Source organism: Chiloscyllium plagiosum, unplaced genomic scaffold (genome assembly GCF_037043375.1).
Source record: "Chiloscyllium plagiosum isolate Xiang-an unplaced genomic scaffold, Cpla_swu_hap1 HiC_scaffold_1, whole genome shotgun sequence".
Classification (NCBI taxonomy): Eukaryota; Metazoa; Chordata; class Chondrichthyes; order Orectolobiformes; family Hemiscylliidae; genus Chiloscyllium; species Chiloscyllium plagiosum.
The window spans coordinates 27,529,116-27,544,897 of record NW_028270139.1 but is presented as its reverse complement, the minus strand read 5'-3'; the positions used below and the strand labels follow the sequence as shown (position 1 = coordinate 27,544,897).

The window sequence follows — 15,782 nt, the reverse complement described above, 5'->3', positions numbered from 1 at the left end:
TAGCAACTTACTCCCAATTATCCAATACTTATTCAATGTTATGCTATATGCACCATTCTGAATGCCATGTCTCTTTCAGTCATAGAATAAGAGTACTGTTTCAGGTTTGACAGGAGTTTTCTCCTGGCACAAGGCCTCCATTACCAATAGTGTGGAAATGAGAAAATAGTTAATTCATTGTCAGTTAAAGCTTAGGAAGCATAAAGGTTTTGTTTCAGCAGTTGACCACCTAATAGCAAAAGGGACAAAAAAAACTAGATGAGTAATTTTATTTTTGCACCTTTAATATGTCATTCTGTGGTGTTCTAATAGAATCTGTAATAACAGAAACAAAATATCAGTGTACTATAGTCTATAACGCTGACAATTTTCACTAAGCTGTTAACAAAGCAAAATTACATTAAGGCCAATGCAAACTAATTATTGTGATATAGAAATTGATTACAAAGTTGTGCCATATATTTGTGTGCACTCACTGACCCTCAGTAATTGCTAAAACAACATCTTTAGTTCCATTGAAAATCAAGGAAAAATTCAACAGCCTCATGTGAAATGAGTCCCATGTCTAGTTTTGCTGGAAACTTGTACAAGAGTAAGGATGCACATCCTGTGGTCCACATTTTGCTGGATGGAAGTATCTCACCTTGCTTCCTAATCCTTCTGCTCAAAATGTTTTTGTCCTCAGAATTCTAAGAGGCAGAATGTAAAATTGGATTAAGAAGAATACAAAGAGACTGAAAGGGAAATAAGAAAAACACTTACAAAATAATTTTTAGCTTGTGAAAATGTCCACAACTATTTCCTATCAGTCACAGAGGCTTTGCAGACTTAATTGTAAATTTCTGGGCTGCAGAAATTGTGGTACTGCATGAACTGTTGTAATAAAAAGAAAAAAAACACTTGCATTCGTGTGGAAACTTTCACAATCACAGATGTCCCAAAGCACTTTGCTGTCAATGGAGTACATAAGTCTCCATATTTAAACGTGAATGCGTTAGACACAGATCAGAGCTCGTTCACCAAATAGATTCATGGGTTATGAAGATTATCTTATGAGGGAAGTTCAACACTCTGGAGCTGTATCCATTGGAATTTGGGAGAATGCGAGGTGAACTTATTGTGACATATAAGATCCTGAGAGGAATTGACGGAGTGGATGCTGAGAGTCTGTCTACTCTTGTGGGAGACAGTAGAACCAGGGAGACCATTTAAAAATCAGAGGCTCCCATTTAAGACTGAGATGAGGATCTTCTTTTCTCTCAAACCATCATGTATCATTGGAACGACTGAGCATAGAGCAATGAATGCAGGGTAATCAAATACTTTTGAAGGAGAGGCAAATACGTTCATGACTAACAAGCACAACATGAAGATGCAAAAGTAGACAAGGATGTAGAGTTGTGGTCACAATCAGATCTGCCTCAACATTGCTGAACAGCGGAGCAAGCTAGGTGGCCCAAATGAGTTCTATTCCACAGATTTGTATATATGTTTGTATACTGTGATGAGTTTAATTCACAATCAATGTGCAAATGCACCAGTTACAACAAACTCCTGGCAAACCTGTCTCACTAGACTAACAATGGAGCCACATACATTAATGTCAACTGGTGCAGATGTGCAATTCACAGAATATCTCTTTCATGCCACAAGTTTCTAGTACCTTGTATATTTATAACAGCAATCATGTTAACCTCATTATTTTTTAGATTTAGATTGAGATTTTATTGTCATATGTACTCAAACACAGGTTCAGTGAAAAGTGTACAATGTCACCACACAGATTGCCATCTTATGCACAAAGTAGCTAGGTTCAAAATCCTAGTTACAGAAACAGAGAAACAAAGAAATAAGTACAAAAGTTCAGCACTGCAGCCTTCTTGGTCTCAAAGTAGAAAAATTAAAGAAATAAAGTTAAAATGTCAAACATTACAGTTCCTTCTTGAGCCATGGGCCTGCAGATGCTCCAAACCAGGTTTCCTCAGGAAGGCTCATTCTCCCCTGAGCTGGACACGCTTTCACCCATGCTGGGCTAACACCCATTCAGGCATGCCAGGCTTCGCCACAGCTCATAAGGCTTCGGTTCCAACCACTGCCTCATCACTGACTGCCATCCAGGCTCACAATGGGCCCCAGCTCCTGCCAAGCTCCATCATCACCACTGCCTCGATGACTCCAGTTTTACGAATGCTTGAGGTCCATGCTGGGTTTACTCTCCTCCATGATGGGCTTGCTCTAATCCACGGTGGGCTTACTCTCACATGTGCTGGGCCTACTCTCCCCACGCTGGGCCTGCTCTCTCCCACACTGGGCCTACTCTCCCCTGTGCTGGACCTACTCTCCCCTGTGCTGGACCTACTCTCCCCCGTGCTGGACCTACTCTCCTCCGTGCTGGGCTTACTCTCCTCCATGCTAGGCCTACTCTCCCAATGCTAGTCCAACTCTCCCACATGCTGGGCCTATTCTCCCCCGCACTGGGCCTACTCTCCTTCGCACTGGACCTACTCTCCCCTGTGCAGGGCCTGCTCACCTCCATGCTGGCCCTACTCTTCCCCACGCTGGGCCTACTCTTCACCACACTGGGCCTACTCTCTCCTTTGCTGGGCCTACTCTACCCCGCGCTTAGCCGACGCTCCCCACTGCTGGGCCTACTCTCCTCCATGCTGGGCCTACTTTCCTCCATGATAGGCTTATCTGACCCGCACAGGGCTTGCTCTCCTCCACACTGGGCCTACTCTCTCCTTCGCCGGGCCTACTATCCCCCGCGCTGAGCCTACTCTCCCCCATGCTGGGCCTACTCTCCTCCACTCTGGGCCCACTCTCCCCCATGCTGGGCCTACTCTCCCCCATGCTGGGCCTGCTCTCCTCCAGGTAAAAACGAGGACTGCAGATGCTGGAAACCCAAGTCTGGATTAGATGGTGCTGGAAAAGCACAGCAGGTCAGGCAGCATCCAAGGAGCAGGAAAATCGACATTTTGGGCAAAAGCCCTTCATCAGAGAGACAGGGAGCCTGCAGGTTGGAGAGATAAATGAGAGGGGGGTGGGGGTGGGGTGAAAGTAGCATAGAGTACAATGGGTAAATGGGGGTGGGGATGAAGGTGATAGGTCAGAGAGGAGGGTGAAGTGGATAGGTGGAAAGGAAGATAGGCAGGTAGGACAGGTCATGGGAACAGTGCTGAGCACACTGGGCCTACTCTCCTCCACGATGGGCTTTCTTCACCCGCACTGGGCTTGATTTCCTCCATGCTGGGCCTACTCTCCCCTACGCTAAGCCTACTCTCCCCTATACGGGCCTACTCTCCCCCATGCTGGGCCTACTCTCCCCTGTGCTGGGCCTGCTCTGCCCCCGCACTGAGCGTCCTCTCCCCCACGCTGGGCCTACTCTCCCCCGCACTGAACCTGCTCTCCTCCACACTGGGCCTTTTCTCCCCGCACGGAGCTCACTCGAGGTCCACAAGGTCTGCCAGCAATGCCATCTGCGCTCAAGAGATAAGTAAGGAAAATAGAAGATAAAAAAACAAACAAGAGGAAGAATATTGGCAACAATATCTGGGCCCTTATTACCAGTTCCAATAAATAATGGAATTAGTAAGTTATGTTCATAGTTCTGTTATGCCATAATTTGCTGGAATACTGTACTGCTCTGTCAATTTCCTCTCTGACTCCAATGCAAGTGTATTTAGCGTCGATTAGCACTGATGTCAATGGTGATCACTGATTGAAGTCAATAATGATTACAGACTGAATTCAATGATAATCATAAAATGAAGTCAATTGCGATCACAGAGTGCCATCAATAGCAATCACAGACTGAAGTCAATAGTGATTACTGATTAAAATCTATGGCGATCATATTCTAAAGTCAACAGTGATCACAGGCTCAATCATTGGATATCACAGACTGAAGTCAATTGTAATCATAGACTGAAGTCAGCAGTGAGCACTGATTTAACTCATTGGTCATCACTGTTTGAAATCTATGGTGATCACAGTCTGAAGTCAATGATGATCACACATTGGCATCAATGGTGATCACAGACTGACGTCAATGGTGATTACGAACTGAAGCCAATGATGGTTACAGACTGAAGTCAATGCTAATCACAAAATGAAGTCAATGGCGATCACAGAGTGCAGTCAGTTGTGATCATGGATTGAAGTCAGTGGTGATCACTGGTTTACTGGATTTCTGGCTGTTTTCACAACACTGTCAGTAAGATTTTAAAATACTGATTGAAGTGGCCTAGCATCAGCTTGAATAAAGAATGACTTCTCTGGACTAAATTACTTGCTGAAATGCGAATGCTGCCCAGAATGTTAAATGGGTTGATTATTTTGCAAGATCTATTTAATAAGTTAAACTTATTTATTTTTAAAACTGTTTAATCTCATTCCTGAAATTCTTGAACTTAAAATACATCAGCTCTTTCACTCATCGGATCAAAGTCTTGTGTTCATTTCATCCACGTGAAACATTTTTGAATGCATGTTTTTGTTCAATTGAGATAATTTAGATATTTGCCATGTTAATACTTTTATTAATTTCAAATATGATAAACAGTCATTTAATTTGACATTTCAAAATCAAACTACATTCAATGTTCATTTTCACCAATTGTTGCAACTTATCTAAACAAAAGTCTAAACTTGACTGCAAGTGTTGGGAAATCAAGAAGAAAAGATTGAAATTCAAAGCAATAAGACAATCCAAATGCACTTTTTATTATTTCTCTTGCAACAATCAAATATTTATAAAGCACAAAATAATAACAACAACATTTATAATTGATAAATCCAAAAATAAGCATTCTGGTCAAAGATATTTATGCATTAACTGATGATTATTGGAACGTATAGCAGAAAGCTGCATTTCATATGAAATGTCAAGGCCACTTCATCCTGAAGCAACACTGATAAGCAATTTAATAAGTGTGCAACGTAAAGAAGACAAATTTTACTGAAATTCAAATTCTTAATATGAAAGTAGTCTAGTGACAAGAGTATGAACATAGAAAGGCAGCACTCTTTTCAGTAGACAACAGTGTTCAGCGTCTAGTTGTGTTTTTGTTTCCCATGTGGACCACAGCTATTCATTTATCGAAGGTAACAGGCTGTAAGAAAATGAAAGCCCACATATCAAAGCTACAGAAACAAAATAAACCAATGAACCAACAAATCCACAAGAGATTCTACAGCAGGAAAGGAGCAAGCATTCATGACCAAACACTCTCTGTGTAGGTTCCAACAACATGCACTTGTGGAAAGCTCAAAATACTTCATTAAAACAAAGTTACTATTTAAGAGTCCCATTCAAATTAACCTGGGCTACATTGGTACTGCTGAATGCTCCTTACCAACTATTAAAATATGTTTCAACAAAAAAGACAAGGTTTTACTCATAGCTGAGGTTATCCAATGTTTTTCTTTCAAAGTATTACTGATCTTAATAAAAATTAAAGCTAACTAACTTCTTTCAAAACGTTTCTCTTTGGTCCGTCAGGATGCACAGAAGTGATTTATTTAAGGAATGATAGAAGTACAATGGCCAGCAACAGCACCATTAACAAACAAAAGCCTTCCACAAAGCAGTCACCGATCTACAAGAGGACACCAAATACCATAAGACATAATAACAGAGGGAGGCCATTTGACCCATTAAGTCAAATTCACCACTTAATGAGATCGTATTGGATATGATAGTCCTCATTTTCACTTTTCTCAAAACCCTTGATTCTCTTAATGTTTAGAAAAACGTCTACCTCAACTTTGAATATAGTTAATGACCCAGCCTTAGCAACCCTCTGTGGTAAAGAATTCCACAGATTTTCTGTCCTTTGAAAGAAAGAAGTCCTTCACATTTCCATCTTACATGAGAAACTCCTTATTCTGAGATAATGCCTTCTGATTCTCGACTGTCTCACAAGGAAAAACAGCCTCTACACAACCAAGTCCCTAAGAATCTTATATGTCTCAATAAGATCTCTCATTCTTTAAACTCCAATGAGTAGAGGGCCAATCTACTCAACCATTCCTCATAAGACAGCCCCTCCATACCTGATGAACCTTCTCCGGACTGCCTCCAATGCTAATATATCTTTCCTTAGATAAGGAGTCCAGAACTTATACAGTATTCCAGCTGTGCTCTGACTAATGCCTTGGCATGACTTCCCGAATTATTAAGGGGAAAGTGAGGGCTGCAGATGCTGGAGATCAGAGCTGAAAATGTGTTGCTGGAAAAGCGCAGCAGGTAAGGCAGCATTCAAGGAGCAGGAGAATCGACGTTTCGGGCATGAGCCCTTCTTCAGGAATGAGGAAAGTGTGTCCAGCAGGCTAAGATAAAAGGTAGGGAGGAGGGACTTGGGGGAGGGGCGTTGGAAATGCGATAGGTGGAAGGAGGTCACTCTCAGCTCCTCTCATCTATCCTTCCTTCCAAAGTTCATAATCTCACATTCTCCCACTTTATACTCCACCTGCCAAGATTTACCCACATGCTTTACTTGTCTATATCCCTCGGTGGACCCTTGGAACCATCCTTAGTACTTAGCTACTCACATATTTTTGTGTCATCTGCTAAATTAACTATAGTACATTCACTTTCCTCATCCAGGTCATTAGTGAATTTAGTAAAAAGTTGTGACCCAGCACTGATCCGTGTTGCACTCCACCAGTTATATGAAGCTATCCTGAAAATGTTCCCTCTTATCCCAACTCTTTGTCTACAATTAGTTCACCAATCTTCTCACCATGCTACCTCCAACACAATTATTATCTTATGAAATAACTTAAAGTGTGATACCTCATCAAACGCCTTCTGAAAATCCAAATCCATCTATTACTTTTCCTTCAACTATCCTGCTTGTTACATTCTCTAAAAATTCTAATAAATCTGTCAGGCATAATTTCACTTTCATGAAGCTATGCTGACTCTGCTTGATCACATTATATATCCCTAAATGCTCTGCTTTGCATTCTTAATAATAGATTCTAACATATCCCAGTAACGTATGTTAAGTAACTGACCTATAGTTACCTGCATTTTGTCTCCTTGCATCTTTAATTAGATTGTGTTTTCAATCAAAATGTCACAAAGGTGAAAATTGAACTCAATAGTGAAGCTTAGTTAATTGCATATCAGTTTATTGTGGATGTATTTTCAAACATTGGAAAACTTAAACTGTTTCCATATCATTTTGTAATGTGTGCAGGTGGAGAAGAACATGCATTTTTGAATATTTTGTTCATTGACAATGGTATGTAGATCTCTTTCTTTTATTCATAGCTATAACTGGTGACTGCTTTTGTGGAAGATCTTTGTTCAGTCTGCAACTTCATTCTGAGTTTCCTATGACTTGTCATTTTAATTCTAACCTTGCTCCCATTCTGACCTTTCTGTCCATGGCCTGACACAGTATTCTAATGAAGATCAATGCAAGCTCAAGTCACAGTACTTCATCTCTCAACATGGCGTTCTGTGACTTTCTCAATTCAACACTGAGTTCATCCACTTCTGTTCGATGTGTGTGCTTTTATTGACTTAAAGATCTTTATTTATCTCTTCATGTTGGGATAGACTGCAATACAATTGTTCACACTCATCTGGAGAGAACTTTATTTCTTCATTATATCAACTGCCATTTGGTTTTTGCATCTTAAATTGTTTAGTTTGTTAATCATTCTTGCTCTCCACCCTGTCACAAACATTCAATTTTCTTCTGCTGCCACCTCCCCTCTTTTAAGGCTTCAAAACTATAACTCTTCTAACTTTTTTCCGTCGTTGTTAAATATAAAAATCATTGATGTGGAGCATTAAACAGAAAATAAAGAACTGCAGATGCTGGAAACCTGAAACCAAAACAGAAAATCTTCGTGAAACTTGGTAGGTCTGGCAAGAAAGCAGACTTAATGTTTTGAGCCCAGTGACTCATCATCAGAACTGGTAGCAGCTAGGAAGGAGTGGTATTTCTGCTGAAGCAATTGGGGAGGATGTTGAGGGAGGCGAGCGGATAGGTGAAGATGCAGCCCAGAGAGAGATATGAAAGTCAGAATTGTTGGTATCGACCAAATAGAAGGGAAGCTGAAGAAGTGATAATGAAAGCTGAGAGAAGGAGAGAATGGGTTGGCTGTGCTGAAAGCAACCCGTGCTACCTCCAACACAATTATTACTTTATGAAGTAACTTCATGTGTGGTACCTTATCAAACACCTTCTGAAAATCCAAATCCATCCACTACCTTGCCTTCACCTATCCTGCTTGTTACATTCTCAGAAACTTCTAATAAATCTGAAAGCAACCCACACGACCAGGGTGTGGGAGTTGATAAACAGCAGGAAAGTTTGGAATCAGGCTCTAAAGTTATTAAACTCAATGCTGAATCCCAGAGGCTGTGGGGTCCCCAAGCGGAAAATGAGATGCTGTTTTTTGAGCTTGTGCTATGCCTTGCTGGAACACTGCTGGAGGCCTGAGACAGAACTGTTGGCCAGGTGGTGGATTGACATGGCAAGCATCTGGAAGTTCAGGATTGTATTTACAGTCAAGACGCCGGTTCTGCAAAGCGGTCTGCACTTCACCTCCCCAGTGTCAAGGAGACCACACTATGAGCAGCAAATACATCAAACTTGGTTGAATGAAGTGCAGGTAAATCACTGCTTCACCTGAAAGGAATTTCTGAGACCTGGCTAGCGAGGAGGGAGGGGGTAAATGGGCAGCTGTCAATGATAGTAAACTTCTTGATTATTTTTGGAGCTGCATTCATCCAGGTAATTGGAAAGTACTTAAATCATACTCTTTACCTATGCCGCGGAGATAGGGGGAATAATAAACCAGAGAAAGGCTGTCACCTCAGTAGCTCTAACAGCATCTCTGGAGAGAAAGTCAAGCTAAAATTTCATTTCCAGTGATCCTTCTTCAGAACAAGGGTCACTGAATGTGAAATGTTAACTCTGCTTTCTCTGTGCAGATGTTGCCAGGCCTGCTGAGTTTCTCAGGCAATTTCTGTTTTTTTTTGTTTCAGATTTCCAGCATTTGTTTTATTTTATTATAAAGGCCTGTTTTGTTGAGTTGAAAAATGCACAATGCCAGTACATGTCCCCTTTCTGCTGTAAACAAATCCTGTTCAACCCTTGAGCTGGCAATCAATCAGACCATGCATTCTGTCCATGACAGTGTATTTGTCATCCAGCAGGGACACCACCTTCATGAATTTATCTCAGATTTTCTCTTCTCTCCTCAAACATCCTTGATCCATAGGTGCTGCTGACATCATTCTTAACTGCATCATTTCAGAGATTGTTGTGCACACTAATCAATCTGTGAATGCTGCATGCATTGTCTCTGACACAGTAGCCAAGCCCTGAATTACCCATGTTAGGTCTCAGTCCATATTGAGCTCTACATGTTATAGAGTTATACTGCACGGAAACAGACCCTTCGATCCAACCAGTCCATCTAAACATTATCCCAAATCTCATCCCACCTGCCTACTCCTGGTCCATATCCCTCCAAACCTTTCCTATTCATGTACTTATCCAAATGTCTTTTAAACATGATAATTGTACCCACATCTACTACTTCCATAGGAAATTCATTCCACATGCAAATCACCTTTATGTAAAAAAAAAATTGCCCCTCATGTCTTTCTTAAATCTCTCTCCTTTCACTTTAAAAATGTGCCCTCTACTCTTGAAATCCCCCATCCTGGAGAGAAGACACCTATCACTAATCCCATCTGTACTCCTTATGATTTTATAAACTTGTAACAGATGATCTCTCAAACTCCTAGGCTCCAGTAAAAAAAAGTCCCAGTCTATCCAGCCTTTCTTTATAACTCAGGCCTTCCATCTCCTGCAACATTCTGGTAAATCTCTTCTGAATCCTCTTCAGTTTGATAATATCCTTCCTATAACTTTTTTATTCCCAGCAATTTGTAGACTTACTTAATCATTCATTCTATCAAGTATGTTCCTGGTGTGAATCCATCTGTAATGGTATTCCCCAAAGAGAGATTAGCCCTTCCATCATTACATGATCAACAGTTGTGGCTGAACAATCTTGTGGGGGATAGGCTTCTATCCACCTTGCAAATTGAGCAATAATGAATGAACAATAGCTTTCCCCAACTCTGTGTGAGAGCTCCCGTGAAATTTATTTGTAACTGCTGACATGGCCTATTGTGTTGTGACTTGTGTGATTTTCAGATTCTGACTGATCTTCCTCAGTTATATTGGCACATAGCAGGCATCACTAACAATGCTTTTTTGCATGACTTTTGAAAAGACCCTTAATTTTTTGTTTTGGTGAGCAGTCCCTCCAGGTCTATCTGAAACTGTAAGTCATTGCATTGGCACACCAATTGGCATTTGCAAAACCTTAGAACATTGGCTCTTCCATTCCATGCCACCACCAGCAGCTGCCCAACCTTCCCAAGATGGCTTCCCTCCTCTGTAGTGCATTTCTCTGGTATATTTTCATAAGGTTATGCTGAATGTAATGTGGAGCTAACACTATTTGCTCTCACTCTCTCTCTCTCTCTCTTTCTCTCTCCATCTCTCTCTCTGTGCCAGATTCCAACAATGCCTTTTCCTGAACCCTGTTTTCCCATCACTATTTTTCACATCAACTACCAAATCAAACGGACTTAAAAGATCATACAGTTCTCCTTTTCTTAAACTGCATCCAACATGTGGATACTCTTTACTATTCCTAATATAGTCCCCAAACTTCTTTTTTTCCAGTCCAAACTTAGTCCATACATACGATTCTCATTTGACTTCCTTTTCACTATAACCTATCCAAGTCCCAAACTGATATATTCAATTGAATTCACTCTGACAAATGATTCAAAGTTCACAAAGCAAAACATGTTCCAAGCCCCTAAAAGATATGGACATTGGCAAGAAAGTTGGGAAGATCATGTGTGATGGTCAGTGAGGAGTTTCTCAACATCAAGAGCAAAAGATCCCATTTCCAAACAAGTGTTGAATGGTGAGACAAGACTTCTACCAGTGAGCAGTGAGAATCCTATTTGCATGCATTAATATCTGGTTATTAGTTAATCTCATCTCACCTCACTGCATGTCATGGCACATCTCCAATCCACTTGCAACACAGTTCTTCATTTCCATATGCCACATAGGAGCACCCAGCATGCTTCATTGCAATACTACTGCAAGGCTACTTTTCACACAGAGACAGTCACCCACTGGACGTGATTGCATCTCAGGACTGCTCACTTACTCTCATAGCACTGAGTCACTTTGCACCTGCTTGGATGCTCACAGCAGCTCTGCCTTGCCTTACTGTGCATTTTTGCATTAGTGCTCACAGTACTTCAACCTCGACGTGCCTTTTAGCACAGTCAAATCAATGGAGACATCCATCAGTCAGGCAGTGCCAGCACAGTAAGTCAAGGGCAGCTCCAGTCCCAGCAGCTTGGATACAGTTACATGGCCACTTAAGTAGTCAAGGTAAGCAAGTCCATACTTCTACAGTCCACAAACTGGATCACAATCAACCCTGAGTCCTGGAAAACTATACTGTCCAATTAAATATTCTTACAATCTTTCTAACAGAAATCAAACATTTTTATTTAATTCTAAACACTAATATCTCCTGCATGTTCATTTGATACACTTAGATTTAATTTCAGTTTTTCAAAAATAAATTGCTGAATTCCTTTAGACATTGCCCATCTAAAAAAAAATTCCAAGTACAAATAACAGTATTGTTGGGCTAACAGATTTACCTTTTTCAAAATTTTTTTTTCGAAACTTATTGCTTTCCACAAATGTCTGTGCATTCATTTGCTTGTTTTAAAATTCCTTGTCCTACCTAAGGACTTGATGTTCTTTGCTGGTTGTCTTCCAGAAAATAAAATAAAGGAAACAAATAAAAGGGCATTGTGTCTCTGTCAGGATCCCAATACGTGATTCAATATATTCGACAACACCTGTTAATAAACTTTTTAAAAATGAATAACATGCAAAAATACAAAGCTATGTGGAGGTAGACCAAAAAAAACTCTTCCTGATTTCACGGGGCAGAGCAAAGCACTTCAAGTTGTCTTACCTGACATTTTCTTCACTGACTTCCACTGGAAACTTTGTTTTCTGACTTGTCTCCTGAAAACAACTTTTATGTATTTTATCAGACATTTACCTACCCTGTGCAGTTTTAGTTTCCTGCCAGCATGGCTTTAACTGATTTGTTCTGCCTGTAGCTTCTAGACAGCATGACCTATTTGCATAGCTTTGGCTCTCCCATCCTGCCAGCACAGTTCTGCCTGCTCACCCAACACCTCCACTCCTTAGTCTTCCTTCAGATTCTTTAGAACCCTCCCCCACATTATTTCATTATGTCTCCCTGCCTTACATATGTTCCTGATGAAACGTCGACTCTCCTGCTCCTTGGATGCTGCCTGACCAGCTTTTCTTTTCCAATATCACACTTTTCGACTCCAACTCTCCAACATCTGTAGTCCTCACGTTCTCCATATCTATAGGTGGAAACAAAGAACATACTCACCTGAATACAAGTCAGTACTGGGACTAACAAAATATTCTTCTGACTATGCCAGATGCTTTTGTGGTTCAACTTGACAAACCACCAGTACACTTGTACAGCTTATGATTGTTCATCAACTGTACACAAGGGGAAATTAGATCCCCTTCACCACAATCACCTGATGAAGCAGCTGCTCTCTGAAAGCTAGTGCTTCCAAATAAATCTGTTGGACTATAACCTGGTGTTGTGTGATTTTTAACTTATTTCCACAGTACGCATAGCAGACATTACTCATATCCAACCAAGCCCACCCCCCCCCCCCCCCCCACCCCATTTTGCTGATTGTGCAATCAATGCTGCATTCCTTTTTCTATCACTCACTCCATGACCTGGCTGTTGGTCATCTGGTCTACTGTCCCTATTCTACTTACCTCATTTTCCTTTAATACTTCTAAGTGAAACTGTGTATAGCCCTTTCAATTATAGCTTCAATCATTTCATCAGTTCAAGCCTGAATACTGTCCAAGTCTCACAATAAGGCCGCATACACTATTTCGGTTTGAGGAGCCATGGATGGTCCTGAACACTATGCAACCATCAGTGAGCATTCCCTTTTCCAATCTTGTGGTGAGGAGACGGCCATTGATGAATCAGCTAAAGATGGTTTGGCTGTGACTTCTGCAGAGATACCCTGAAGCTGAGATGATGGCCTTCAGCCAGCACAACCTCTTACTATGAACTAAGTATGAGATCATTCAAGGGGACTATTCCTTAATTCCCACTGACTTCAATTTTGGTAATCCTCCTGGACTGAGAGTGTGGTGTTGGAAAAGCACAGCAGGTCAGGCAGCATCCGAGGAGCAGGAGAATCGACGTTTCAGGCATAAGCCCTTCAACAGGAATGAGGCTTGTTCCTGATTTTTTAGATTCCCTACAGTGTGGAAACAGGCCACCCTGACCCTCCGAAGAGCAACCCAACCAGACCCATTCCCCTACATTTATCCCTGACGAATGCACTTAACACTATAGGCAATTTAGCATGGCCAATTCACCTAACCTGTACATGTTTAGACTGTGGGAGGAAACCAGAGCACCTGGAGGAAACCCACGCAGACACGGGGAGAGTATGCAAACTCCACACAGATGGTTGCCCGAGGTGGGAACTGAACCCGGGTCCCTGGCACTGTCAGGCGGCAGTGCTAACCACTGAGCCACCAAGGGCTTATGACCAAAACATCAATTCTCCTGCTCCTCAGATGCTGCCTGACCTGATGTGTTTTTCTAGCACCACACTCTCGACTCTGATCTCCAGTACCTGCAGTTCTCACTTTCTCCTTATCCTCCTGGACGCCGCACTCAATCAATTGCTGGCTTCATATCCAGGTCAATCACTTTCATTTCACTGTTAGAATCCAGCTGTTTTGTCCATACTGGAACCAAGGCTTAGGAGGACAGTGTGCTGGGGGATCCAGGGAGTAAAGGAATATGGAAGCAGGGTGGTCACACGAGAGTTTAGGATTATCAGTCAAGTGGATCATGGACAGAAAAATGGACTGCTTAATCCAAAAAGGCTGACAGGACAAAAGAGAATTTTTGGATATAAAATGCAGCTAGATTCATTGTTTATATGTAAGCATATGTATTTAATTTATATTCATACCAATGTAATATGTATACATATTGATGTGGAAGGGATTTTTTTTTTCTTTCCAGAATTCTGCATCCTATGGGATTGTTAGAACAAGAGTGGGCCTCTTTGTGTTGAACTGAATTTAAATCACATAAAAATTAAAGCTAAATCTAATACAATAGCTCATGGCTGTTACTGCTTGAAAGACCAGTCAGGTGCCTAGAAGTTTAATCCACATTGCTATGTCTGGGGAAAGTTGTTAATTTTCAGTTAAGCAACCTATTTTTCTTCGTAGTAAATGCATTATGCAGGTAATTTAACAAAATTGCATTTCCAATAGGGGACTGCATCTTCTGGGGTACATAATCAAAATTTTTACAAATACCTCAACAATTTTCTTGTCCATTAATTAGGTCTGTCAACAGTCTCATACAGCTTGCTTGACAAAACTACGAATCTTCACAAAGATATCAAGTGGATGTGAATGCCTTACTCCACGCCACTAAACTGAATTAGATGCCAATAAAAAGATCATCAACTTTTTCTTTAAAGCAAAGAAATGCAGATTCTGGAAATCTGAAACAAAAAATACAAATTGCTGGAGAAACTCAGCAGGTCTGGCAGCACCTGTGGAGAAAAAGCAGAGTTAATGTTTTGCATCCAGTGACCCTTCTTCAGAACAAGACCAGATATTGCTGGAGAAACTCAGCAGGTCTGGCAACATCTGTGGACAGAAAACAGTCAACCTTTTAGGTCCAGAGCCCTTTCTTCAGAATCCTGATTTTAAATAACAGTAACTCTGTTTTGTCTCTACAGATGCTGCCAGACCTGCCGAGTTTCACCAGCACTTTACATTTTGGATCAAGTTTTATTTAGTGCACTTTGACCTTCATTAGCTTTCATGGACTTTCCAGGTAAAAGCAATAAAACCTCCTGTACAAGTTGGCTGAAAAGGATCAGCTTGTCTATCGAGCCTGTCCTGTGACAACAACATGACAGATCCTCAAATCTCCCTGCTCACCCTCATCACAACTACAATTCTATGATTCTAACAACAACACCAGACAAACTCTTGGAAGGCAACCATGAGATTTGTAAAAAAAATGTAGAGAAACCTCTTTCTGAACCACAAAGGTAATGAAAAATGATTTCCAGGAAATATCAAAAAGAACAAGGTGCATTACCCGAGACCTCAGCTGCCATTCCTACACTTCACCAGTAACTTTCTTTTCAGAGAATGTGACAAATCTGCCATCACCACATGAGCTGATAACTTATTTTAAATATCAGTGACTCCTATGAAAAGAAAACCTCTTGGAATCTAATTCTATGTTTAACTACTTATATGTATAACCACATATTCTTTCTACACAGCAGGTCAGGCAGCATCCAGGGAACAGGAGATTCGACGTTTCAGGCACAGGCCCTTCTTCAGGATTCCTGAAGAAGGGCCTGTGCCCGAAACGTCGAATCTCCTGTTCCCTGAATGCTGCCTGACCTGCTGTGCTGTTCCAGCAATAAAGTTTCAACTTTGATCTCCAGCATCTGCAGATCTCACTTTCTCCACATATTCTTTCTACCCTACCTAATTCACATAATCTATTCTTTTGGGCATATAAAGGATGCATTTATCATTGATGCAGGTTCAATGTTC

The 15,782-nt window shown here is 41.1% G+C and overlaps 1 long non-coding RNA gene across 1 annotated transcript; it reads right to left on the bottom strand.

Annotated features, from left to right (window-relative positions):
* Positions 1 to 4,701: 4,701 nt before the first annotated feature.
* Positions 4,702 to 12,231, bottom strand: LOC148152089 (uncharacterized). Its single transcript, XR_015755601.1, has 2 exons — positions 11,741 to 12,231; positions 4,702 to 5,111 (listed from the first exon to the last, which is right to left on the bottom strand). It is a non-coding gene; the product is annotated as an uncharacterized LOC148152089 (long non-coding RNA).
* Positions 12,232 to 15,782: the final 3,551 nt, after the last annotated feature.